The sequence below is a fragment of the Peromyscus leucopus genome, chromosome 20 (assembly GCF_004664715.2).
Source record: "Peromyscus leucopus breed LL Stock chromosome 20, UCI_PerLeu_2.1, whole genome shotgun sequence".
NCBI classification, from domain to species: Eukaryota; Metazoa; Chordata; class Mammalia; order Rodentia; family Cricetidae; genus Peromyscus; species Peromyscus leucopus.
The window spans coordinates 28,262,536-28,288,847 of record NC_051080.1 but is presented as its reverse complement, the minus strand read 5'-3'; the positions used below and the strand labels follow the sequence as shown (position 1 = coordinate 28,288,847).

The following is a 26,312-nucleotide window of genomic DNA, read 5'->3' as shown; positions in this document are numbered from 1 at the left end:
ATGGACATCACCACAGACCTTGGCTGCAGCAGAGTTACAGAGCCAGACATGAACCTTGGCAGCAGCCCAGGCCAGGTAATCATCAGGCCCCTGGGTGGCAAGTAAGCCACCCATCTCAGCCCAATCCTCACCAATTTCACCTCTTTAGATCTACCTCTCTCCACAGGACATGAACTATTCTGTTTCTCTCTCTCTTCCATACCACAACATACATTTGCTCACCATATTAGTTAACAACCACAAAGTGCCTTGCAACACCAGTGGGCCCGTGCTTTCTCCTCTGTGCCTGGGCCAGGCTGTCCCGGGCATGCCTGTGGGTCTCCTTGCTCTGCTCAGTAGTAATGGTGCTGAGCAGGGCCATGCTTTTTCCTTGGCACCTGGGGCAAATTGTCCCACCGTTCTGCCCATATTAAGTGTAGCTTATCACTATTTTGTTATTGTACTTGAATTGCCTAAACTTCAATGTGAGATTAAAGTACCACCTATTGAGGGGATACTGGGGAAGCCGAAAGAAGAAACTAGAGCATATATGATCATATATCATTGTATATATGTATGAAGTTCTTAAAGAATGAAATAGTAACACATTGTTAATCTTTAATGTTATAAGTACATTCGTTCATAAACTTATAGAACTTCTTACACGCATATACACACATATATGTATGTAATTTTTACTATATTTATTTGGTAGCTTATTCTTATCATTTCTATTTCTCCTCTTAATTTAAATACAGTTATTATTTAAGAAAAGTTTCAGAATTATAGAAGTGTTGCAAGGATGGCTGGAGAACTCCCAGGTGCTACCCACTCCATTTCCCCTGCCATTAACTCCTTGTATGGTACATTTGCCACAATTAATGACCCAGCAACAATATATTATTATTAAGTGAGTTTTATTTTTTTCTCAGTTACTTAGTAATTTTTTTCTACTGTCCTTTTCCACTCTTATGCCAGTTTGCCAGGATCCTAACACTAACATCTTGAGATTACTAGCTATGTGCATGTGTGGGCTTCATTTCAGTTGGTCGACTCTCTTAAAGTAGTGTGTGGTGTATTGCGCTATATGGTTTATGATGTTAATTATAGTTGAACTATGTATATAAATATATTGTTTCCCCAGTAGCATTTGTGTGCATGAAAAGAAAATCCCTATTGTTTTGCACATATGGAACAGAATAGCTATAATATATAGCAATAGCTTTTTCAAAACTGGCTGTAAACTAAAGTCTGTTGACTTGACATTGTATAAATAAAACTCTCTTAGGACCATGTAGACCCTTAAGATTTGTGTGAAATTTTGAAAGATGTTATATTTGTTTTATCCTTTGGATAAGAACTGGGAAATATTATTAAAGATAACATTTTATTAGTTTGGTTCTTCCTTTTTTTTTCCCAGTCAACAAATATTTGCTGTGTGTCCCCTATGCCACAGGAACACAAGATGAAGAAAAAGGAGGCATGCAATTGTTTTTAAAGAAGTAGAACACTTTGGTGGAAAACAGCCCTATAAGAAAAAGTTAAAGGAGGTGTGCTGTGCACAAAGCTGTAAAGTTGAAAGCCTGGCGCACACTCAGTGTACCTGGATCTGTTTGGAACCAACTGCATCTTATGGCACAAGCTGATGGTGATAGACTAGAGGGGAAGCCAGAGATTGGTGCACTAAGCCCACTTACATGGATGAGGTAGGAACTGGGGAAGCAGCCATGATGCTTACAAGTGGATATATGAGAAGAGAGTCTAGAGTAGATGTAGGCTCTGGCTTGCTAAAACTGACAGATATAAGCAGGAGTTGATCGCTGCCTGTGTTAACAGGTATCAGAGGGTATCAGAGGGAAGAGAGTTGATTCTAGCAAAGGGAGGACAGTGTCTTGAGTATCTTTAAGATCTGCCTAGTAATAACGTATCTAACTTATCTATCAAATCTGGAGCTGGCTTTCTGGACCCCAACTCTAACTCAAGTACAATAACCGAGAAGGACTTAAATTGAGTCCTTGCTGGACTCCCCAGGCCAATATTGATTGCATTTATTACCAGGATTTCCAGACCTCTCTCTGTTCTGCTTTGTATGTTGGCTTTGTTTTGAGTTGTTTTAATGGAGTAGAACTGTTGGAACATTGTCACCTCAGCATCAAACTGAACAAAGAGAAAGATGTTTGACATTTCAGATGTTGTCAGTCCACATCTGTCCAGTGTGCTGGCGTTCATTCTTCTTGGATTAAAGTCAAAAAATGAACAAACAAACAAAAATCCATGAATTCTGACAGAGGCAGAAATGACCTATAATTATGTCCACCTGAGGTTGAGAGTGCATGTGCATGGGAAATAGAGAGAGGCTTTATGATATCATATTAAAATTAAATAGAGCACATAAACAGGAACTGTAGCATGGTAGAAAAAGAATAGATATTAAAGTTGATATAACTTAATTTCTTTTCCTACTCCTCAGGCAGGCTGGCAGGTTGTTTAATCAGATTATTTTGTCAATAAAACCAAAGCACAGTAATGTACTAAACTGAATGATTATATGAAATGATTGTTTAATTTTCTGGTGCACAGCGGAGGCACAATTAATTTCTGAATAATTTCTTTTCCCTGTTATATGAGTTTCAAGTTTCTATTGATATTTTATTCTGATCAATTTCACTATAGCTTTCCTGCATTTCTGTACTCAGAATTCAAGTATTGGCCACAAGTATCATCTCTTTAACAAAGGACTAAAAATGTAATTGACTGGCATAGGGTAAGCTACAAGTTTGGACATTATGTTACTAATGTTGATAATGAGGTTTTGATATTTAAATAGCTCTCTGGTAGTGGGATGCTTGTAAACACTATGTTTCTATATTGCATCATAGGTCAGAGAGCTTTAATTTTTACTTTGAGAAAACAGATGAAGAAACTAAGATTTAGAAAGGTTGGATCCTCTCCCAGAACCCACAGAGTCTAATCCAATACAGACCCAGTGGGCATCACAGCACTTGCATGCTTTCTTCTATTTAGAGACAATTGCAAAATAGATAATTTGAATAAAAAATTAGCATTAAAAACAAAACAAAACATTTCACTTAACAAATTCAGCTCTGGCTATTTTAGAATATTGGGAAATTTGTGACATTTGGATTCAGTCTCTTGAATCTCAAGAGACTGTGGCAGTCATGTTCACTATTAGCCCAAGAGAGCCAGGCACCTCTGGAGGGCAAAGCTGGAGAAGGAGGGGTAACAAAGGAGGCTTGGCTTGATAGTGTCAGAAAACTCATAAATGTTTCATAAGGACTCCACAGAAGATAAAACTTCCCCAAATGGCCTTCTTTGATTTTCTTCTAATGGAGAGATTAGAAATCCAGATGAAACACTGGGCTGGGATGAAGACTTGCCTTTTGAAAACATGAAAATGCCTTGTCAAAATCCATCCCCCCTATCTGATTCTGGGTGGCTGGCAGCTCTCTTCACTTAGAGAAAGGTTATCAGATTCCCACACAAGGGCATTGAGCAGTTACCAGGCAGGAAGGCCCGCCTTCCCCACTCTAATGGGCTGGCTGCCAGAATCAGCTTCATTAGATCAGTTGTATTCCAGCAGAGCCATACCACACTTGTTTATAGGCTCTGGGAATTCATCTGCCTCTCTCCCTCCCATATTCTCTTCCACCTTCTCCTCCCTATCCCTGTGTCCCATAAAACACACACACACACACACACACACACACACACACACACACACACACACACACACACATATATACTTCCTTTGTCAGGATTTTCCTAGTAGCCCAGTCTGGCTTAGATCCAGGATCTTCTTGCCTTAGCTTTCCAAGGGCTGGTTTTACAAGGAAGATATGCTTTTTATTTATTTTTCTTTTTGGTTTGGCACCCATTAGGTCTTCAATTCCCGGGATTGAATCTCTATTTGAGGAAATAAATGTTATGTACATCACGTAAACGGATATATATCAAATAGCATGTAAGCTGTGTGATAACACATGTATATGTTTTTAACAAAAAACACTTTCTTTTTGTTTTCTGGTATTGCTTTTCATCATATAAAGAATAAAATAGTAAACAAAAAGAAAACCAAATTATCATTTTTCCAAGAAGTAGAAATGCCTTTAGTACTAGGAAAAGAGATCCTCAAAGTTTGAATATTTTCAGAAGACAGCTTGCTAATTCCCCCTGAAACTTTCTTTCTCTAGCAATTTCAGTTCTGTTGGATATGTCAAGACAATAGTTCTATATCTTTGCTTCTTATCACACCTCTATCTATGTGTGTATATATATAGATACCCTAAGGTATTAAAGCAGTGCATAGTATTTGTATATGGAAAACATATATAAATCATATATCTCCTATGTATTTTATTTTAATATTTTATAATTAATTTAATTTTACATATAGCCATGGATTCCCCTGTCCTCCCTCCTCCCACCCCCAGCCTTCCTCTACCCCCAGTTCACCCCCCATTCCCACCTCCTTCAAGGCAAGGTCTCCCCTGGGGAGTCAAACCAGCCTGGTAGATTCAGTAGAGGCATGTCTAGTCCCCTCCTACCTACACCAAGGCTGAGCAAAGTGTCTCATCATGGGCCCTAGGTTCCAAAAACCCAAAAGTATAAAATGGAAAAAAGAAAGCATCTTCAAGAAATGGTGCTGGCATAACTAGATGTCAACATGTAGAAGACTGCAAATAGATCCATATCTGTCACGGTGCACAAAACTTAAGTCTAAGTGGATCAAAGACCTCAACATAAATCCATTTACTCTGAACCTGATAGAAGAGAAAGTAGGAAGTATCCTTCAATGCATTGGCACTGGAAATCACTTCCTAAATATAACACCAGCAGCACAGACACTGAGAGCAACAATTAATAAATGGTACTTCTTGAAGCTGAGAAGCTTTTGTAGGGCAAAGGACATAGTCAACAAGACAAAAGGAGAGCCTACAGAATGGGAAAAGATCTTCACCAACCCCACATCTGACAGAGGGCTGATATCCAGAACATATAAAGAACTCATATGTATTTTACTATATGCAAAGCATATATAGATATATGCAAATCATATCACTTTTTATATATACTTATGAATAAAAGATAATCATCACTGCATGGTAGCCAATGTCCTTACTTTCCCTTTCGCTGATCATTAATTTTGCTTAAAATCTGTCAAAGTAGGACTAGAAATCACGCCTAAAGGTCAGTTGTTGTTAGTAACCTCATATATTGCTTCTCTTTCGAGATACCCCATTCCACTGGTTCTGATTTCCCTGGTGAAGCCTGAACTGCTGTATATGAGTATCTCTCCTTTCCTTTATTTGGTAAATTTCTCAACTCCTTTAAGGTCAAGCCTAAGGATGACTCTTCTACAAAGTTTCTGTGAATTTTCTGGGCCTCTGTGAATGCCCTACTTTGTTGTTTCTCGAGCACCATGTATGGCAGAAGCAATCTGGTGTTTTCCTCTGCTCTTGCTCCTGTTTATGAACATTATCTTTCTGACTGTGTTCTTCCTTGAAGGCAGAGATCTGAAAGTTGTGTTTTAATATCAGCACAGGATCAGAAATTGGATATTGCGCATGAAGAGGAATCGATGATATCAAGATACACAAAATTAAGCTGCCAGTGTGTGAGACACATGAGTTTACATTTTTATCATGCGAACAACCATCTAGCATTAGTGAAATGAGCATTTAGCCTTCAAGATTCTGGTCTTATTTTTAATTCCTCATATTCAGCAGCTGAATTAGTTCTTTCTTGCATTCTTTTTGTGTTGAAGTTTTCATGGTAGGGACTATCTCTTCCCATTAATATTAGAAACTTCACCCATGTTGACAGTGTGATACACAAATATCAATACATATTTACTGAATAAATAGCCCACTTTCTCAAATTTTAACTGACCTTATTCTTAATACGATACTAATGTGTTTTACACTCGATTGATCTTAAATGCTTAAGGATAGCTACAAATACTTGAGGATAGATGTGCCTTATTTTCCCTGTCTTCTCAGATTTACATTCTAAGGCCCATTATTGAGTGCTGCTTGCGGATCCTTCCACTTATGAGACAACATTTTCTGCAGACGATACCAAGCTCCAATGGCCCTGTTAAAGCTTATCAGTTTAAACAAACCCCAGTTCTTTTTTGTTTTTTTGGTTTTTCGAGACAGGGTTTCTGTGTGTAGCTTTGCGCCTTTACTGGATCTCGCTCTGTAGACCAGGCTGGCCTCTAACTCACAAAGATCCTCTTGCCTCTGCCTCCTGAGTGCTGGGATTAAAGGCTTGTGCCAGCCTCAAACCACAGTTCTTTAAGTGTTCATCTGTCCATCCCCCCACCTTTTTTGTCTTCTAGGTTTATGTATTAGTTATTCTCTCATTGCTGATCCAAAAACCCAACAAAGGCAGCTTATGGGCTGAAGAGTCTGTTTCAGATTACAGGTCAATGCATCTATAATATTGGGGAAGGAATGGCAGCAGGAGTGTGAGGCAACTGGTCACATTCCATTCATAAAGAGGAAGCAGGGAAATATGAATCCTTGGAATCAGCTGTCTCTGTCCTTTTTATTCTCTCTTGAGATCTCAGTTCATAGAATGGTACCAGCCACACTGAGGTTAAATCTGCTCACCTCAATTAACTAATCTAGACATTCACAGACATGCCTGAAAGCTTGTATCTTTGGAGATTCTAGCTCCCACCAATTTGATGATTAATATTAGTCATCACTTGCCCATGTGGCAGTGAGAAACCATTTCACTTGCTGTCTTTATGAGTACAAACAATGATTTTTGTAAGACTCCAAGGGAAACAAATTTTTCCTTTTTCCTCCCTATTTAATGTTTAATCCTCCCTATTCCATGCTGATATATGATTAAAGGGCAGAAATTCTGCCTTTCACATGGTTATAGAGAAATAGTTGAGATATCCAGAATATATAAATTTATAATTAAATATAATTATGATGTGATATATATATATATATATATTTATGATTTGTCTGTCCAGTGATAATCTTCTTTTATGAATACATTGTGGGGTCCTTCTTTGGTAGGAAATCCACCATCAGGGGTCCTTGAACTTTGTCTTGGAAGCCAGCAGTCTTTGTTTTATTTCTCTTAACACCAGCAGTAAGCTACATAGAGTCTAGAAAATGGAGGCTTAGAAAATACAATCCTAGAGTTGAACTTTTACTATCCACCCGGTAGTGATGATTTTGGGGTTTGTGGTCAAAACCTTCATAAATATTAGGGTGTAGTAAGCTGAGACTTGATATTAAAAAATCATGGGAACTGGACTGCATACAATCTGATATCAAATGCCAAGTTCCTTATTCCAGGGTCTTAAGTAAACTGACAAAGAGCTTTATGCTTTTCTAATGGGAGGCAAAATGGGTGGTGATATGTTTGGCAAGTCCAAGCATGTTCTAAATAAGACCTTTTTGAGTAATATGAAATCATACCCAGAGCAGTTTATTTTGTGATTTTCAACACTCACTGAAGTTAAGGTCATCAGATAAATCACAGGGTATCTAACAATGTTTCATTTTCAAGTAAATATTTTAGTTCAATGGGTTTTTGATATTGAATATAAAACACATCAGAATAAATATCTATTTATCTAAAATTCAAATTTAGTTGGAAACACTGTAGTTTATTTGTTACATCTGACAGTACTTCTCCCAGTGGAAGCAAACAAATTATTACATTTTGTGAGTTTAAGCTCCAAAGAATGATTGGACATCAGCTATCTCTTTTATAAAATTATTGAAAGTTAGAGTAGTAGAATCAGATGAACATACATTTTAATAATACACCCCAACACATACGAAAATGTAACATTTCATACAAGTTATAAATATGCAAGTGACACTAGGGTCCTGGGAAAAATGATCTAATTTGGATCCCAGAGCCCATGTAAAGGCTGGTTCCTTTGCACAAGTCTCTGTAATTCCATCTTGCCCATGAGAGACAGAGACAGAAAGATAACTGGAACTCCAGGATGAGAGTGTGGTGTATGAAACAGTGGCCAACTATAGAAAACCTCTCTCAAACAAGGTCTCATGCATATGTATACAAACATGCACCCACACACATACACTTACTTCACATACACACACATATATACAAACACGTACCAAATTTGTTCACAGATGCATGTGTACATACACACCAATCCACCCCACAGTCATACACACATGTACGCACACAGTAAATGTTGCTGGTAAAACTATATATCTACATTAATAAACATAGATATAGGCTATTATCTAACTAAGTGTATTATTCAACTCTAAATATATCAAACTTCAAGTCTTTGAAAATATCAGGGGAAGTTATAGGCAAAACATTTTGGGACTTTTTAAATGATGCAGATATTCTGACTAAACCAGTGGTTCTCAACCTTTCTAGTGCTGCAGTTAATACAGATTATAATACAATTCCTCATTTGTGGTGGCCCCCAAACAAAATTCTTTTGTTGTTAATTCATACCTGTAATTTTGCTGCTATTATGAGTCATAATGCAAATATCTGGTATGCAACCCACAGGTTGAGAACCACTGGATTAAGCTTTTTCACTAGTTTAGGCTGAGATTTCAAAAAGCTGTTTTAGAGACAAAAATCTGAGGCAAATGGTTTGTTTGGAAATTGGTGCTGTAAACTTAGAAAGGGGAGTGGTGCATGGGGTGGAGCTAGAGGGAAGAGAAAGCCAGCCAGTCTTGCTGTGAACAGTACAGAACCCGTTCTTCTGGCACCTGGAGAAGCAGTGTAAAGAGGCCTACAGTCATCTACCTTGGTAAGACTGCCTAAAGACTGTCCAATTAGCTTATTCCTTGGCACTTCCAGACTATATGGCTTAGATTAAAAGGCAGAAAATCACAAAAGGAAGTTGCTGTCATTTGGATCTAGACAGCTCACTAAGGCCCACCTATCAAAGGCTTAATTCCATGCTTGGTATTATTGGAAATAGTTGAAAGTTTAAGATGTGGATATAGTGGGAAGTTTGCAAGCATTGAGGGTGTGTTAGAAAGGAGGTCACTGGAGCCCAACCCTTCCTCCTCACTCTCACTTTTCTACATGAGCTGAGATGCTTCCTCTATTTCATGCCCCCATTGTGATTTTTCTCCATGAGCACAGCTCAAAAGCAAAAGATACAATCAATTAGGGACAAAAGTCCTCAAAACTATGAACTCAACCCTTTATAAGTTGATCAAATACAATATTGTGTCACACTATGGGGAAGCTGACTCATATTAAAGTTATGGGTGATTAGGATATAAAATTGCAAGAAAATGTGGGATATCTGTTGAAGGGATGTTAGTTGCTATTAACATCAGCAGCTACAAAATAAAAACAATTTCTGATGTAAGCTTTGTGTTTGATATTGCGTGTATATAATTTAGCTCATTCTCCATTCATTTCTTCATGTTTGACTCTTCCTTGTAAATTTTCTCAGACACCAAAGAGTTGAACAGCTTTCATCAAGGAAATTGCCAATGAGTTTTACAGGGTAATTTTATGGTAATAGAACCGTGTACAGGAAAAGTGGCTAAAATCACCTCACATGAAATGTCAGAAAAGACTATTTTTATATTCTAAAGGAAAAATCGAGAAAAATAGAAATATTAGTGATCTGCCAAGAAATGGTTATAATTTAAAGCTCTGGGAATAATTCTTATCACAAAAGATCTTTTGAGTTTAAAAAATATTACTATAATCCAGTTCATAAAAAAGGCCTGTATTAGGCTATATTTACCAAAGGCACCAAGTCATAAGCTGTGGTACTGATGAAACCCCACAGCGTTTTAAAGAATTACCTCTCACAGATGTACCTAGGACTCTGGTGGGCCACAAACACTGTAATTAGTTAGCAAGGTAGTTTTATAGAAGTGATACTTTTTATTTGGAAGAAAACTTTTACTCCCTGTAAGAATCAACAAACAGTACAACATCAAATAAAATTGGTTTGTTTGTTGGGCTTCTTGCCTTTTTATTGCTCAGTTACTCCCACCAGGGGACTCCAGGCTGTGTTTTGTTTGGAAAGGGCTATAGCCCTGACCAGTAACTCCTGCAGTAGTCTGTGCTATGTACTCATTGAGCAAGGCTAGAAAAAAGGAAGATACCATTATTGAGAGGCCCTTTGACCTGAATACCTAACTGTGCTGTTGATGACTTCTGTGGGTTTGAGTGAGGCCACGGAGACATCCCAGTTGCTAGTGAAAGAAATTTATGAGGGAAAAAAGTTGATATTGAGCCTTAAATTTTCTAACACTGAGAAGGCATATGTTAAGGCCTTGATCTCATCTTTATCCTCTGAGCCTTTCTATTTAGTGTGGCTCAACTTGGTATTTTGTATAAGTATGCCCCATCCTTTATTTGTGCATCTACCCAGGATTCAGGATCTGGGAGCATGGAGCCTTCAACTGCTCTGGAAAAATCTCCTGCCACAGACCTGGGAGGCATTCCAAAGGCTGAGTTAATTTTCTTGGTAAAATATGTGCATATGGATTCTGTTTCAGCATAGTTCTAATTTGATGCTCTTCAATTATTTCTATATATTACTTCCTCTACCAGTTATATATCTTTGTTGAAGATATCCTCTGAGATTTGTAGGGAGGTTCTGCCAATACATTTCCTTTCTTGGTATCTCTTCATGCTATTTATTGCTTTCAGATTTATTAAGCTTTTATCATAGTGTTTGGAGACATATTTATTTCCTAAAATAGTAAGAAATAAAAATAAAAAAGCCCAGAAAATACTGTGTGCTTCACCACCATATGAAGACATTTTCTCCCATAAGCTAATATCCAAAGAGTTTTGGTATTTTGATGCTCCACACTGTAGTATGAATTCTAATTAGTTTTCATAATAAAAACCCAGATCCGGATATCAGGGTAAATGCTGAAAGATTAAAGAAGCTAAGCAGCCATCCACTAGAGTTCTTACTTCTATGGAATTGTCAGCTTCAAAGAGACTGAGCTCCTCTCTCCTCCTGCCTTAAATTCCTTTTCTCTGCCCAGCTATATCACTTCCTGTCTCAACCTCCCTAATGCTGGGATTTAAGGCATGTGTCAGCACTCCCTGGGTTCTATGGCTAACTAGTGGCTTAGCTCCATACTCAGATCTTCAAACAAGCTTTATTTGTTAGATCACAAACAAAACCACACACATTAAACAAATATATAGGAATATAACTAACCTACAAATACAGTAAGAATTAACTTTGCATTTGTCAAGTTTGGGTGTTGCACACATGTGAGACACACAGGGACATCAGGTATGGAATGAGGTAAAGAAGTTTGAAATTTAGAACGACCCCCCCCACCAGAAACTGTAGATGGGAATCATGAACAGGGGGCAGGTTTTAAAGCATGGCAAAGAATTATGGTATCAGTGAGATTTGTTTTAGTTATCAACTTAACACAACCTAGAAGCACCTGAGAGCAGAGACTCACCGAGGGTCTGTCTAGAGTATGTTGGCTCATGAACATATCTGTGTGGGTTATCTTGATTAGGTTAGTTAATGTGGGAAGACTCACTGCGGTTGGCACCATTCTTCAAGAAGGGGATTTAGAACTGAATAAAAGTGGAAAAAGTGAGTTGAGCACTACCATCTACACATTAATTCATTGTTCTTGACTGTGGATATAATGTGATCAGCTGCTTCAAGTTCCTTGATGTTGACTTGACTTTCCTATAATGGTAGACTATAACCCAAAACTGTGGGCTAACATATACCCGTTCTTCCTTAAGCTTCTTCTGTCAGGGTATTTTATCACAGTGACAAGAAATGAAACAATGACAACACTGAAGCGAAGAGACTCCCGCAGAATGAGGACGTGAAGAGTTGAGTGTTGAGGCCTGAGAAAAGGTGAGTCTGATCCACATTCGTATGACACATAGCCTATTTTCACTTCCTTTCTCAGATCCCCATTGATTCAAGTGCAGCCATGGCATTCTTACTCTCCTCCTTTATTACATATTTCAGTGTGTGTCTCTCCAGATTCTCACACTGCCCGTTACATCACAAGGTTTTAACCAGTGATAGCTTAGAGGAAGGGCCCTGCCTTACAATTTTCTGATTTTATGACCCACTTCCTAAATTATGGAATCCAAAAAGCAATACTTATACTATAGGTAGCGGATCCCAGCTGCGAACACAGTATCAGTTAAGCCTCACATTGGGGTCTCTCTATCACTATGGAAACCAGAAGAACAGTCATCCTTAAAACAAATGTGTCTAAAAGACAGCCAGGAAGATCATAAGCATTCTAGAGCCTTCTAAATTGCTCATTATTCTTCTCCATTTTTAGTACTGTAAAACTTTTAGTGAGACTCCGGGAAATACACTTCCTGGTACACTAATTGTGCCATTAAAGGAAAAGTAGTTATATCTGCCTTAAGTTTGAATTATTAGAATTAAAGAGTCCATTACAGTTTCTGTGTAAGCCCTGTGGGGAGAAACAATGCTGTCTGCGAAGTTACCTCTGTTCAAATCATTCACTGGGGGTGGGAAGGAACATTGCCTAGTTTATGACATCTGTTGTAAGCATCACCCTGGAGTGAAATAAATGGTTTCCTTCCTTGGCCTCTCTTTCCAAATGTGTCTCTATCAGATTTTCTCTCTTTGGAGGCTATCAACTTACTGCAATTTATTTCCTTTGTGTTCAATACACAACCCCTTCCTATCCTGAAGGAGAAAGGACGTCAAAGGTTTATTCAAACGAAAAAAGTCTACTTGTATCTTCTCTAAGGCTGGTAATGCTCTAGACGTCAGAAGTGAGTTAAATCACGCCTATTACTTCAGAGATAATAAAATTATAATGTAAATGCATCACATATGCATACTATTTCAAAGGAAGAAAACTAGGGAGGGTAAAGCTAATTTTTGCTTTTGTGCCAAGGTAAACAATGCAGTGTGGAAAGAGATTGGAAGCATCCTCTGGCAGTCTGCGGATTAGGTAATTTGCAACTATTAAGAAATAACGTGATAGATAAGTCATTTAGAAAATTATGTTCTCAAGTCTTAAGTATGAGAATCTATTAAAGGAGGAGATCAAATCTCCCACGGCGTCCATTTAATTAGCATGGTTAAATGGCACCTTTGTTTCAGTGAAGCACAAACGTGGTGAGGAAAGTGGAGGCAAAGTGGGATTTAGCATGTCGTGAGTACCTGGCTTTCGCTGAATCTGCTATTAGCTCTCCTGTGAGGCTATAGCCAGTTCACCATATGCTCACTGTAGAGGGAACCGAAAACCTAGGGTATGGAGAAACTTAGGCTGTCACGACCCATCTTTTGAGCTCCATCCTGGAACATGTGTGTGTCATCCACAAGGACCACAATGTCCCTTGTAAGGATGTGTCTGTTACTGAAATTTTGTCTAACACCTTCTTCTCTGGTGGCAGTGTCAATACCTCAGAAGTGTTATTTGATATTGTACCATCTAGAGGCGTGTGTATGGAAGGCATTTGGATACTCACTGAATAGGGTGGCTGACAAAAAGAATCATGAGAACGTGAGCAAGGTATGAAGAATTAATGTGCACTCACTGAGTCATACCTTTGGGAACTCTTGCCTCCAGTTTTTCTAGCCACCCCCTTTCACCTCCCATCTCTATCTTCCATTGGGCTGAGAAATTTTTTTTTAGCCAGATCACACACACTTTATCATAAAAAAAAAAAAAAACCAACTGAAAATCAATAGATACAAAGAGCCATTGGGGCCATAATTTAAACTACTGTATAATACCTCATTGTATGCATATATTTTTTCTTAAGTTATTTCTATACCCCTCTTTCTTGTCACGTAGACTCTTTTGTTTTCTACTAGCATAAAAGATTTTTTGATAAGGCTGAAACTTTTGTATATGTGCAATTTATCTCTTTTTATCTTAGATTAAATCCTATAATTTAGTTTGTTTGATTATGAGCTCAAAATTAAACATTTTATTGATTCAACTAATATATTTACCCTAACCTATTATGTTTAAGATGAAAATAGAGTTTATATAGCCACACCTTTGCTAATATTGGGTACATTATTCTTAAGTCTTGATTATTCTTTCAAGTGAATAGGTTACTATATATGAACTCTGCCTTGGTGCCATTTTCTGTTGCTGTGAAAAAAAAAAAAAAGCACTCTAACAAAAACAGTTGAAATGGGTTATATTTTAATTCACTATTCCAAGTTATATTCCATCCCAGTGGGGAAAGTCACAGAGGCAGGAACTCTATCATATCTAGTCAAGAGCACAGAGCAAGGAATGCATGCTTGTTTATGCTCAGCTTGCTCCCTGTTTTCATCCATTCCTGGTCCCAGCCCATAAGATGGTGCTGTCCACATTTGGGGTGAATATTTCCACTTAAACTTACAAAATTAAGAGAATATCCCAAATGCCAGCCTATTCCAACTCCTCGTGGACATCACCTTCCTATGTAACTGCACATTTTTCAAGTAAAAAAAATCTAAATAATAATCATAAATGCAAATACATGCACACATACACAGACACACTCACATGTGCTTGCACACATACATGACTCTCATGACACCTCTGCATTGCAATACAGATTTATTACTCTAAGTCAGAAATTTGAGTGCATGTTAAGCTTACAGAGTCAAAATTCCAATACATTTAAAGTCAGTGACCTTAAAATTGGTGCAAATTGGTTTTTATGTTTCTTATTAATTGTGTGAGCCCCAGAAATTATTTAATTCATTTTCTCCCTCAAATAAAATCCATCAAGTAAGATCCATCAAGTAATAATAAAAAGGGTAATTTTACAAATCAATGATATAATTATGTTGTGAGACAGAACTCTCCATACATGCCTAGTGACACTGAGCCTACTTCTAATGGGTTTTTATTTGCAAACATAGGTTAAAACAAAGGTTCAAAGGGCGTTGTGCTCACGCCTTAATCCAGCATCGGGGGAGGGCGGATCCCGTGGCGAGCATGTACAAGTGAGTCAGAAAGGCAAAGTACACAAGAAATGTCTCGAAAAAAAAAAAAAAAAAAAAAAAAAAAACAAAGGTTCAAAAGGCTGTAATTCACAGTAATATAATTACATAGATGCAGGCAATGTGATTTGAATGAGAATGGTCCCAATTATCTATATACTTTAATGTCTGGTTTAGGTGAATATTTAGGAAGGATTAGGAGGTATGTCCTTGAAGGTATGTCACTTGGGGGTGGGTTTTGAGGTTTCAAAAGCCCACATCAGACCCAGTCTCTTCCTGTCGTTCTCTCTCCCTCTCTCCCCCTCCCTCCTTCCCTTTCTCTCTCTATTATCTCTCTGCCTCCTGTCTGTGGATCAGAGAAGATAGAGCCACAAGGGAAGGAACAACTGTATTCCGAGGTTTTCCTGTGTCCCCCCAAGTAATCTCTCCCTCTCATGTCCCCCAAGTAAACACACAGAGATTTATATTAATTATAACTGCTCAGCCATTAGCTCAGGCTTATTACTGACTAGCTCTTGCACTTAGACTCAGCTCATTTCTGTTAATCTATATGTCGTCACACGTTCTGTGGCTTTAACCATGTACCATTACATGCATCTCCCTGGAAAGCGGGCTGGAGTCTCCTCTGCCTCTGCCTTTCTTCTTCCCTCTCTCTCTCTTGGATTTCTTGCCTGGCTATATCCTGACTTGCCATAGGCCAGAGCAGCTTCTTTATTAACCAAACATAGCAAAACATATTCACAGCAAACAGAAAGACATCCCACAGTACTTCCCCTTTTCTGTCTAATCAAAAAAAAAAAAAAGGTTTTAATTTTAACACAGTAAAATTATATATAATAGATTAGTTACCAAGCAGGAATTACAGTTAGTAATTAACATCTAGTCTTTTTGTATTTTGCAAAATTAAAGAAAATATTCTATCTTCTATCCTATATTTGTGAGTCTAAGGTTTCATATATAATTAATCTTTTGTCATAACCAAGGAAAACTATAATTATAACTATCTAGTCGTAAACTATATTAAAGAACTCAGAACGGTATATTACTATATAGTCCTCAACTATATGAAAGACCTCAGAAGGATATAATATTGCCTAAGTAAACAGGAAGTACATTGTAAGTAACTTCCAAAAATCTAGAATGACCCAGGCAGCTGGCTGCCTAGACCATCACCCAAAGTTTTTCTGTAAAGTTGGGGCATCCTTCTTCAGCCTATAGGTCTATTGTCTCTCAATTGCTTCTCTCTGTGTCCTGGAGAATATCTGGCAGTCTCCTCTGTGAAGCTGGAACCAGAAGGACCATCTCATCTTGCAAAGTTCAGTGGTCACCTTCTTATGGGTCCTGCATGTCCAGTTTATATAACATCCTGTCAACAGTCCAGGAAAGAGCAGTTCCTTGCCCAAATGGCCATTTTGTGCCAAAAAGAATATAAACTCCATATAGACTGTCTTTGATGCCTATCTTTGTCTTTGAAGTAAATGGGTGCTACCAGGAGCAGATGTGTCTCACTGTTTAGAAAATCTAATTTTTTAAAACATTTTAAATGCTATATTCTGTACATCATTGAAGTGTTTGAAGATCACCTATCTAACTGAAATATATCTATGTATACTTAGAAAACTTAACTAACATAACTAAGTGTGATTATCATAGATGACTAATTAATCTGTATTTCTTAGTTATATATTACAATTTCAAATGAGCTGTACAAACATAATACTTTAAAGAGCAGAAATACACAGAGCATAATAAAATTACCTTCAAATTTGTAATAAAGTCTATAGCAATTTAAAACATTTTACACAAGTTTGCTGCTCATTAAAAGTAGATTCAATAATCTACCCCTTCATCCTATCATATCTATATGCTATCCCCCTTTTTTTCTTTAGAAATATATTGACTATGACCAATAACAATTTGTAACCAATCTCTAAACAAAGACAAGTATCCATAATCCAGTTTTTGGGAAATAGCCTTAGAGATGGATGCCTCAACGTTTTAGAGGAACTTTAGGTGATTGTCTAGGCAACCAGCTGTCTCTGTCATTTTAGATTTTTGGAAGTTGCTTACAATGTACTTCCTGTTTACTTAGGTAATATATCCTTCTGAGGTCTTTGATGTAGTTGAAGACTAAACAGTTATAATTTTCCTTGGTTATGATAAAAGATAAATTAGATATAAAACCTTAGACTCACAAATATAGGATAGATAGAATATCTTCTTTTATTTTGTCAAATACAAATAGATTAAATATTATAACTATAATTCTTGCTTGGTATCGGTTCCATTATTGGTAACTTTCCTATGTTAAAGTTAAAACCATCCTTTTTGATTAGACAGAAAAGGGGAAGTACTGTGGGATGTTTTTCTATGAGCTGTGAATATGTGTTATTCTGATAACACGTATTGGTTGATAAATAAAGCTGTATTGGCCTATGGCAATGCAGTTTAGAGGCAGGCAGGAATTCCCAGGCAGATATATGGGAAGAAGTAAGGCATAGTGAAGGAGATGACAGCCTGCTGCCCAAGAAACAACATGCCAGCAGACTGGTAAGCCACAGAACACATGGCAAAACATGTATTAATAGAAATGGGTTAATTTAAGTTATAAGTGCTAGCTAGCAAGAAGCCTGCCATATGCCATGCAATTGGTAATTAATATGAGCCTCTGAGTAATTATTTTATAAGTGGCTGTGGTATTGCAGGCTTGGGAGGACTGGAGAAACCCTCCAGCTACATTTAGCTGCCCACTGTGGAGCAAGAGTTTCCACCTAAAATCTGAGAAAGCTTAAAAAAACAGATTCTAAAACATCTAAAAACAGCTTCCTAGTTGTATGTCTCAGGCAAGCTGTGAGCTACCGTATGGCAGATTTGCAGCAGTGTGAGGGCTTGACCTGCAGCACAGCTGATTCCTGCCATGGTATACAGAGGTGTCCCCAAGCTGTGCAGTACACTGCGTGGTGGATTTAGCTTTTGCTAGTACAGACAAAACAAAAAGGGTTCTGGGCAACATGCTGCTGCATAGAGGCATGGAGCAACTGCTTTCCAGAGTCAGTGGACAGCATGGCTCCTAGAGCTGGAGGTGAATTATATCTACCATGGTGAAAAGCTGAAATGGGTGGAGTCATCAGCTCATCAGCCAAGACTGCCAGTTTAGTCCTAAATACACAGTCTAGCAGTTTAAAAACTTCTCCTGATAAGGGAAAGATTATAGATTTACAGTAAGGCAGATTCAGATGGAATAGACCTCTAAGTGATTTACATTATGTATAAAAATGCACGTAAGCTTGGGAGAGGAAAAGAAAGATAGACAGTTATATAAAGAAATAGTTGTTTAAAAAAAATAAAGTATTTGAAGAGACAGTAAAAATAATATATAAAAAAATAAGCCATGTAAAAAGGAAAATCATACATAGAGTCTGGATTATATTGTCCTTGGGATTTTTAACTGGAGAGAGATATTTGATTATAAAAGCTGCTAAGTTAAACCAATATATGTATTTTAAAGGTATCTTGATTTCAAAATTTATGTCTAAGGATAGGTTGCTTTGGAAAAGTGGTTCTGCTTCTGTTTCCACAGAAGTTGAGATCCTGTGGATTGCTTCCAGGCTAATATGGTTTGATCAGTCAAGACCCCATGAAAGGTCTCTGATGACACCATGGCCCAGATGATCCAACATCCAGAATGGCTTCTAGGCAATTGGCTCAGACAATGCAGCCTCACAGACAATTCCAGTCAAGACTTGACAATAATTCTTAATTGTTGGCTCCCCACTAGATTGCCAGCACCTTCAATCAGCAGGAAGTAGTATGAGAAGCTATGTCCAAATTCCAAAAATAATGTTTATAAATGTTTATTTTTATTTAAGGGCATTGATTATAAATATATTCTCTTTCTAAAGAAGAAAAGGGGATATTATAGATGTGATAGGATAAAGAGTAACAACTTATTTAAAATGTTTTACATTGCTATGGATTTTAGTTTATTACAAATTTTGTTATACTGTAAGCATATTTCTTCTCTCATTTAAGGTATTATGTTTATGTAACTCATTTAAATTGTAATGGATAATAAGGAAATACCAATTAATAGTTAGTCTTTTATGATAGTCAAACTTATAGTCATGTTAAGTTTTCTAGGTATTCATAGATATAATTTAATTAGGTATGCAATCTTTAAATACTTCAAAGACTTACAGAATATGGCATTTAAAATGTTTTAAAAACTTAGACTTTCTGGACAGTGAGGCACATCTGCTCCTGGCAGCACCGATTTACTTCAAGGAGAAAGATGGGCATCAAAGACACTCTATATGGAGTTTATCTTCTTGGCAAAAATAGCCATTTGGGCAAGAAACTGTTCTTGACTGGACTGCTTGACAATATTGTATCAATTGGACAAGCAGGACCCATAGGAAGGCTACCACTGAAATTTGCAAGGCAAAATGGTTCTTCAGGATCCAGCTACACAGAGGAGAATGCCAAATATTCTACAGGACAGGGAGAAGCAACTAAAAAATTCTAGGCCTATTGGCTGAAGATGGACGCCCCAACATTGCAAAAGAACTTTGAGTGACTGTACAGGCAACCAGCTGTCTGGGTCATTCTAGATCTGTAGAAATTGCTTACAATGTACTTCCTGTTTACTTAGGTAATATTATATCCTTCTGAGGTCTTTGATGCAATTGAAGACTAGCCATAATTTTTTTTGGTTATGATAAAAGATAAATTAGATATGAAACCTTAGGCTCACAAATATAGGATAGATGATTGGATGTTTTCTTTAATTTTGCAAAATACAAAGAGATTAGATATTATAACTATAATTCCTGCTTGATGACTGTTCTATTATATGTCATTTTCTATGTTAAACTTAAAAACCATCCTTTTTGATTAGACAGAAAAGGGGAAGTACTGTGGGATGTCTTTCTATAAGCTGTGTATATGTGTTGTTCTGATTGGTTGATAAATAAAGCTGTATTGGCCTATGGCAATACTTAGAATCAGGCCAGAAATCCAGGCAGAAACATGGGACCACAGGCTTGGTGGGAAAGGAGAAACCTTCTGGCTACAAACAATAGATTCTGCTGAGCAGAATCTTTGGAGAGAAAAGGACAAGTGTGTCAGACATACCACTCATCCAGAAATCCCTTAATGCAAAGGACATGTCAATTCTATTTAATTAATTAATAATTAATTAATTAATTAATTTTTTTTGAGACAGGGTTTCTATGTGTGGCTTTGTGCCTTTCCTGGAACTTACTCTGTAGCCCAGGTTGTCCTCAAACTCACAGAGATCCACCTGCCTCTGCCTCTCAAGTGCTGGGATTAAACACGTGTGCCACCAATGCCCTGTTATGTCAATTGTTTTTGAGTATGGAGAAGAAAGTAGGTATGTTCATCAACTGTAGGAGTCTTCAAAGCTGCAATGTTTATTCTTGTATCTGTGACTGTGTTGGCAGGTGTTTGAAGATGTTGTGTGCCTGAATACCAAGATGTACAATGAGAACCAATAATGGTGGATAGGTTTTAGTGTTCAGTCCTAACAGATTTTTCTAACATTCTAAAGCATTTAGATTTTAAATGACAACAAACCAAAGAATATTAAGATACTTTGGGCATATGTTTAGCCTCAATGGGAAGGTTAAATTAAACAATTTTCTGAAAACGTATTTGTCAGGGATGACTTTCTTCACAATTGATAAATAACTATAAAATTTTAGATTATATGGACAATTTAATGGATCTATTTGTTCCCCCTTTATCTCTACACAATTGATTAAAAATGTCTGTCTTAATTTTTGATGTATTTTGTAATGTATATAAGTATTTAGAAATAATATATCTTTGTTAATTTAATAATATATTTTTAACAGCATTCTACCTCACTATGATGCTTAGTTCTATGAACTAACTTGACTGGACCATACCAAACACAAACATTTAGTTCAATATAATTCCAGTCACCTCTTGTATGTTTCTTTTTTGTTGCTAGAGTAAAGTACTCTAAAAAAAATCTACTGGAAGGAGGGGGTGATATTTGGCTTATATCTCCAGGTCATATTCCATCACTGAGTGAAGTCAAGTCAAGAACTTAAACAGGAACTTGAATCAGAACCAGTGGAGGTCTGCTGCTTACTAGTTAGCTCACTGGCTTACTCACTGTCTTATGCAGAGCTAGCTTTCATATATAATCCATACCTTGCTTGACTAATAATTTTTTCACCCTCAGTGGGATGGGCCCTCCTTCAGTCAGCTATCAATTAGTTCTGTGCTGTTGGTTGATTTTACTCTTTTGAGGGGGCCACGACTCAGTTCCCAAATAAATCACACATGGATGCTTATTTTTAATTATAAATGAATGGCCTTAGCTTGGCTTGTTTCTTGCCAGTTTTTCTTAACATTAAATTATCCCATTTACCTTTTGCCTATGGGATTTTTTTCCTTTTCTTACTTCTTTATATCTTACTTTCACTCTTACTCCAAGGCTGACTTTGTGGCTGTGTGGCTGGCCTCTAGTGTCCTCCTCTCATTATTCTGTTGCTTTTTCTTATTTTCCTCCCAGATTTCTCCTTCTTTTTATTCTTTCTGCCTTCCAGCCCTGCCTATCCTTTCTCCTGCCTGGCTATTGGCCATTCAGATCTTTATTAGACCATCAGGTGTTTTTTTGACAGGCAAAGTAACACAGCTTCACAGAGTTAAACAAAACAAATGCAACATAAAGGTGTGCAACACATCTTTGCATTATTAAACAAATGTTCCTCAGCACAACCAAATGTAACACATCTTAAAATAATATTCTATAACAGTTCTGTGCCCCCACAGACACACCCACAGGCTAACTTTATCTAGGTAATGTTTCAATAGACATTCCTTCTTCTGTGATGACTCTAAGTTTTGTCAAGTTGGTAATAAAAATTAACCCAGAAATCTTTTTTGTGAGGGTAGTTTGGATGAGGTTACCACTGGGATTACTAGACTGAGAAAAGTAGATTTCCTTGCAATCACCTGAAAGTCTAAATAAACCAAACAGGCTGAGAAAGCAAGACTCCACTTGGCTGTTTTAGGGCTTAGACTTTGTTCTCTTCCTGCCTTCTAACTAAGGCTTTTCAGGAAACCTAAATCATTTGCTCTCCTGTTTCCCATACCTTAAATACAGCCAAGATTTATGCCATCAGTTCTCATGCACCTCTAGCTTGACAGCTGTAGATTCAAGGACTGCTCCACTTCTAGAATAGCATGAGCTAATTCCTTACAATTATTCAATAAACACATAGAAAGATAGATAGATTGATGGTAGATGATAGATAGATTGATTGGTAGAGCATATCAGTTCTGTTTTCTAGAGAAACTTAAATTTTATATGTGTGTGTGTGTATGTGTGTATTAAGTATAGAAGGATGTCTATTTTCAACTTAGGTTCTCTATAAAGAGTTTTCACAAATACATTCATGATGCTACAGTGGGAAAAATTGAGTGAACCAGAAAGAATGCTGAAAAGAAAGCCTTGGTAACAGTAATTGACTGAGGTAGCTACTGGCCAGATCAATTAATACCAAATTTCACTGGGACAATGTAAGACACTATTGAGACTTTGTGTCAGAATGAGCAACATAAGACTAGGGTGGGTGTCATTAGTCCATTAAATCCTGTACCATTTTTATTATCCTCTCTTCCACGTAGTCCACCCTCCTCTCTGTCTCTCATGCTATTACAGCAAATGTTTTGATGGTTACAACAAAATGGATGTGACACAGATGATAGCAGAAGCCATCAGACTTTGCTCATGCACAGAGGGTAACAACCCTCTACTACTTCAGAAAGAGTGCCCATGGAGTGTGGGACAGGATATGATGTTTTCACATCACATTCCATTAAGAACATGCAAGTTCTACCAAAGAAATGTGATGCACCATAACACCAGTGCCTTTTAAACAAAGTGGCTTCAACATGGATGGACCTCTATTTAGAGAAATCACAGGGAAACAATAGCTAATGAGAGGATTTTTCAAGTGAAAGAAAGAGGTGGTGGGATTTGTATTGTTTGCTGGTCATGGGTTCATTTTAATTCCTCCTTTCATCTGTAGGGTGCATATAAATCATTTCAGTATCTATCAAGTATTTGCCACATTCTATCATTACATATAACTGAAGCCTTTCTACCTACATGTGTGAGCTACACAAGAGAAGACAATTTATTTTATTTGTTTATTTGCAGTGCTGGGGTTCAAACCCAAGACTCTAAGCATGCTAGACATGCCTTCTGTCATGGAATTGCATCTCCAGCTAGAGACACACAGTGTATATAAGGCAGGCTGCACTAACACTCAAGAAGAGCCAGGAATCTCTACTCCCAAGACTTGCTTGTTATGCTAACTGTGAGATCGGTAACCTTGTTAACTCTGTCCTCTCTGAGTGTCATTTTTTACTTTGTAAATAGAGCTCTAAATGTTCTGTTCTGCCACGGTAAGAATTAAGTCTATTACAGAGTTATGGATGTGAAGAGGAACAGCACACCCGGCCTTGGCTCCTCTGCATGCTGTGTATAGTTTTATACTCTTAGGTCCTAATCACCTCCACAATGAATCTGGCAATCTGCCTTCCAGATCCTTAATGCAGTCCCTTTGAAGAGGAAAAATTCACTTTCACACATTAAAATGGGAAACACAAATGAGTCCTTTTCTCTCTGGTGACCAGACTGTTTATTCAGTAAACATTTCCCCCATCAGAAGTCCTTCTCAGAGTCCCTGCTGTGAGTTATCATTCTGCATCTTATTACCTGGAGTCTGAACAGCTATGACTGTGGACTAATGGGGTCACAGCTGTTCTATTTTGAGGAAGGATTCATTAGATGCTAATTGCACAACAAGTGTCCAAGTAAATTCCCACCTCTTCTAATTCTATAATCCTTATTAGCCCCACACAGTAATAGCTGAAACCATCTATCTCCATAGAAACAAAGGATGCTATAAAGGACCAAAGAGCTTGACTATACTAGTGTCTGTAGGTGGAGGGCAATTGAATCTTAAAGAACTGTCAGTTTTCAGAATAGCAGCCTAATATTCAGACTGGGAGAAGATCTTTAAAGACTCTGAACATAAATCCCAGAGTTTGGTATCCACTAAAGGAACTGTTATTAGAGGGTTTGTAAAATAATAGGCCAGGTAAGACAGGCGAGTGATGGGAAGACATTACATCAGAGCAGGTGTGATCTGAGTATAATGGTAATGCCTGCAATCCCAGCACTCAGGAAGCTAAAGAAAGAAAGGGCCAGTGAGTTCAAGGCCAGCCAAGGCTATATAGTGAGATGCTTTCTCAAGCAAAACAAAACAAAAAACAGTAATAACAACAAAAGACAGAGACAGACAAGAACAACAAAAGAAGAGACAAAAGTTTCAGAAATCTGATTTTCCAAAATGTTAATAAGAAGGAACTGAAATAGCATTCATCCACTCAGCCAGGAAGTCCTGTCCACACTGCTAGTTACTTACTACGAATAATCTGCCCTGTGACAAAGCAAAAAGAAAAACCAGACACACCAGCACGGTCCTCACAAAGCTTTCATTCTTTCACAGGATAAAGACAAAACTCCATGCAACAATTAAGGGCTGAATAAATGGGGAGTTGTTTCTCTCCAAACTATCTGGGAAGACCCCCAGGTCAGCAGACAGAAGATACCACTGCTCTGCAGATGTTCCAACAATGGGATATTTTTCAGACTCCCAAAGGATTGATTTCTGTTACATATCACAAAGTCGATAAACTTTGAAGACATTATGTCAACTGAAAGAAGTCAATAACAGAAGGTTAAAATGCATGGATCTGCTGCTGCAAGGTGTCATAAGTATTCAGGCTCACAGAGAGGAAAGGACAGCAGTGACTGTCAGGGCCTGCGTAGAAGGGGGATGGAGGAGCATTCTGCAACCAGTGGACATTTACAGTTGAAAAGGACCTACAAACTTGCCATGAGATTATAAGTTTGAGCACATACAGATGGATAATTTATCTTTATTGGGCACTTAAATTATTAAGAGAGATAGACATCATTCTATGTGGAGCATTTTTATAAGATAATTCATTTTTAAATTCTGTGTCTATCTATGCATCCATGTGTGAGTGTGTGCCTGTGAGTGTGGTGACTGAGCTGGAGTTACAGGTGGCTGTGAGTCACTGGATATGGGTGTGCAGAACCAAACTGAGGTCCTCTGCAGTTTGCAACCTCTGCAGCTTCTGTTTAGGGTATTTCAAACCACAATATGAAACCATAGATCCCAGTGTGTATTTAACACAGTATTATCTAAGAAGCATTCACTTTGGACCAAAGACACACATGATGGCAATTTAATAATCAGTGACCTAAGGAAATGTCAGTAAAGAGAGAGAGAGAGAGAGAGAGAGAGAGAGAGAGAGAGAGAGAGAGAGAGAGAGAGAGAGAGAGAGAGGAGAAAACAACCAGAACGGCATGAAGAAGAGAATGAAAATGCTTTTACTGAGCAATTTCCTGCTCCAGGGCAGCAGACTGAAAGCTGAAGGACTTCCTGAGAGGAACAGTACAGTTTGTACTATAAGAAGAAGTAGGAAAGAAGAAGAAGAAGAAGAAGAAGAAGAAGAAGAAGAAGAAGAAGAAGAAGAAGAAGAAGAAGAAGAAGAAGAAGAAGAAGAAGAAGAAGGGGGAGGAGGAGGAGAAGGAGGAGAAGAAGAAGGAGAAGAAGAAGAAGGTTTCATGAACATGTGGAGGCAAAAGAAAATGAAGAAATACATGATTATGAAGTGAATGTTTATCTTCAGAGGTGAGACATTTAAAAGTGTAGATTAAAGCCTAAAAGAAAGAAAAGAAAGATCCAAGTTGGCTTAAGCAAAGAGGTCTCCCAACATTCTTTTGGCATATTCTTTTAGTATAATACATAACTGGATTCACTTTATTGCATTCTCATTGATAATAAACTCCATCAACTTTTCCATTAAAGCCAAACTGAACTCAGTGCAGTCAGTGATGGACTATCTGTATGCCAAGTGAACCCCTAGTATAACTGCTTTCGTAATGGCTGAAACTGACAAATTGGGGCAGAAGTATCAAAAACCCTAGGATTGCCAAGGATCCATGATTTGATTGTGACATGCACACAAATGGACCCAAGCTGATAACTGCTTGGTACAGAGAGTAATTCAACACTAGTGTTGCATTGTGGCCACAGTTGACTATGGTCAACAAAGAATCCAGAAGATCCCTGAAGTCCCAATCATGTATATTTCTAACCATAGATACAACATCAAGTGGATGCTGGACGATTATGGAGCCCCTGGTTTCTCATTCCTACAAGCCAAAATTAGTCTGCCTCCTTTGACCAATTTCTTTGTTGCCAGTTAA

The 26,312-nt window shown here is 37.7% G+C and overlaps 1 pseudogene; it reads left to right on the top strand.

Annotated features, from left to right (window-relative positions):
• On the top strand, positions 1-26,312 carry LOC114705456 (annotated as a pseudogene).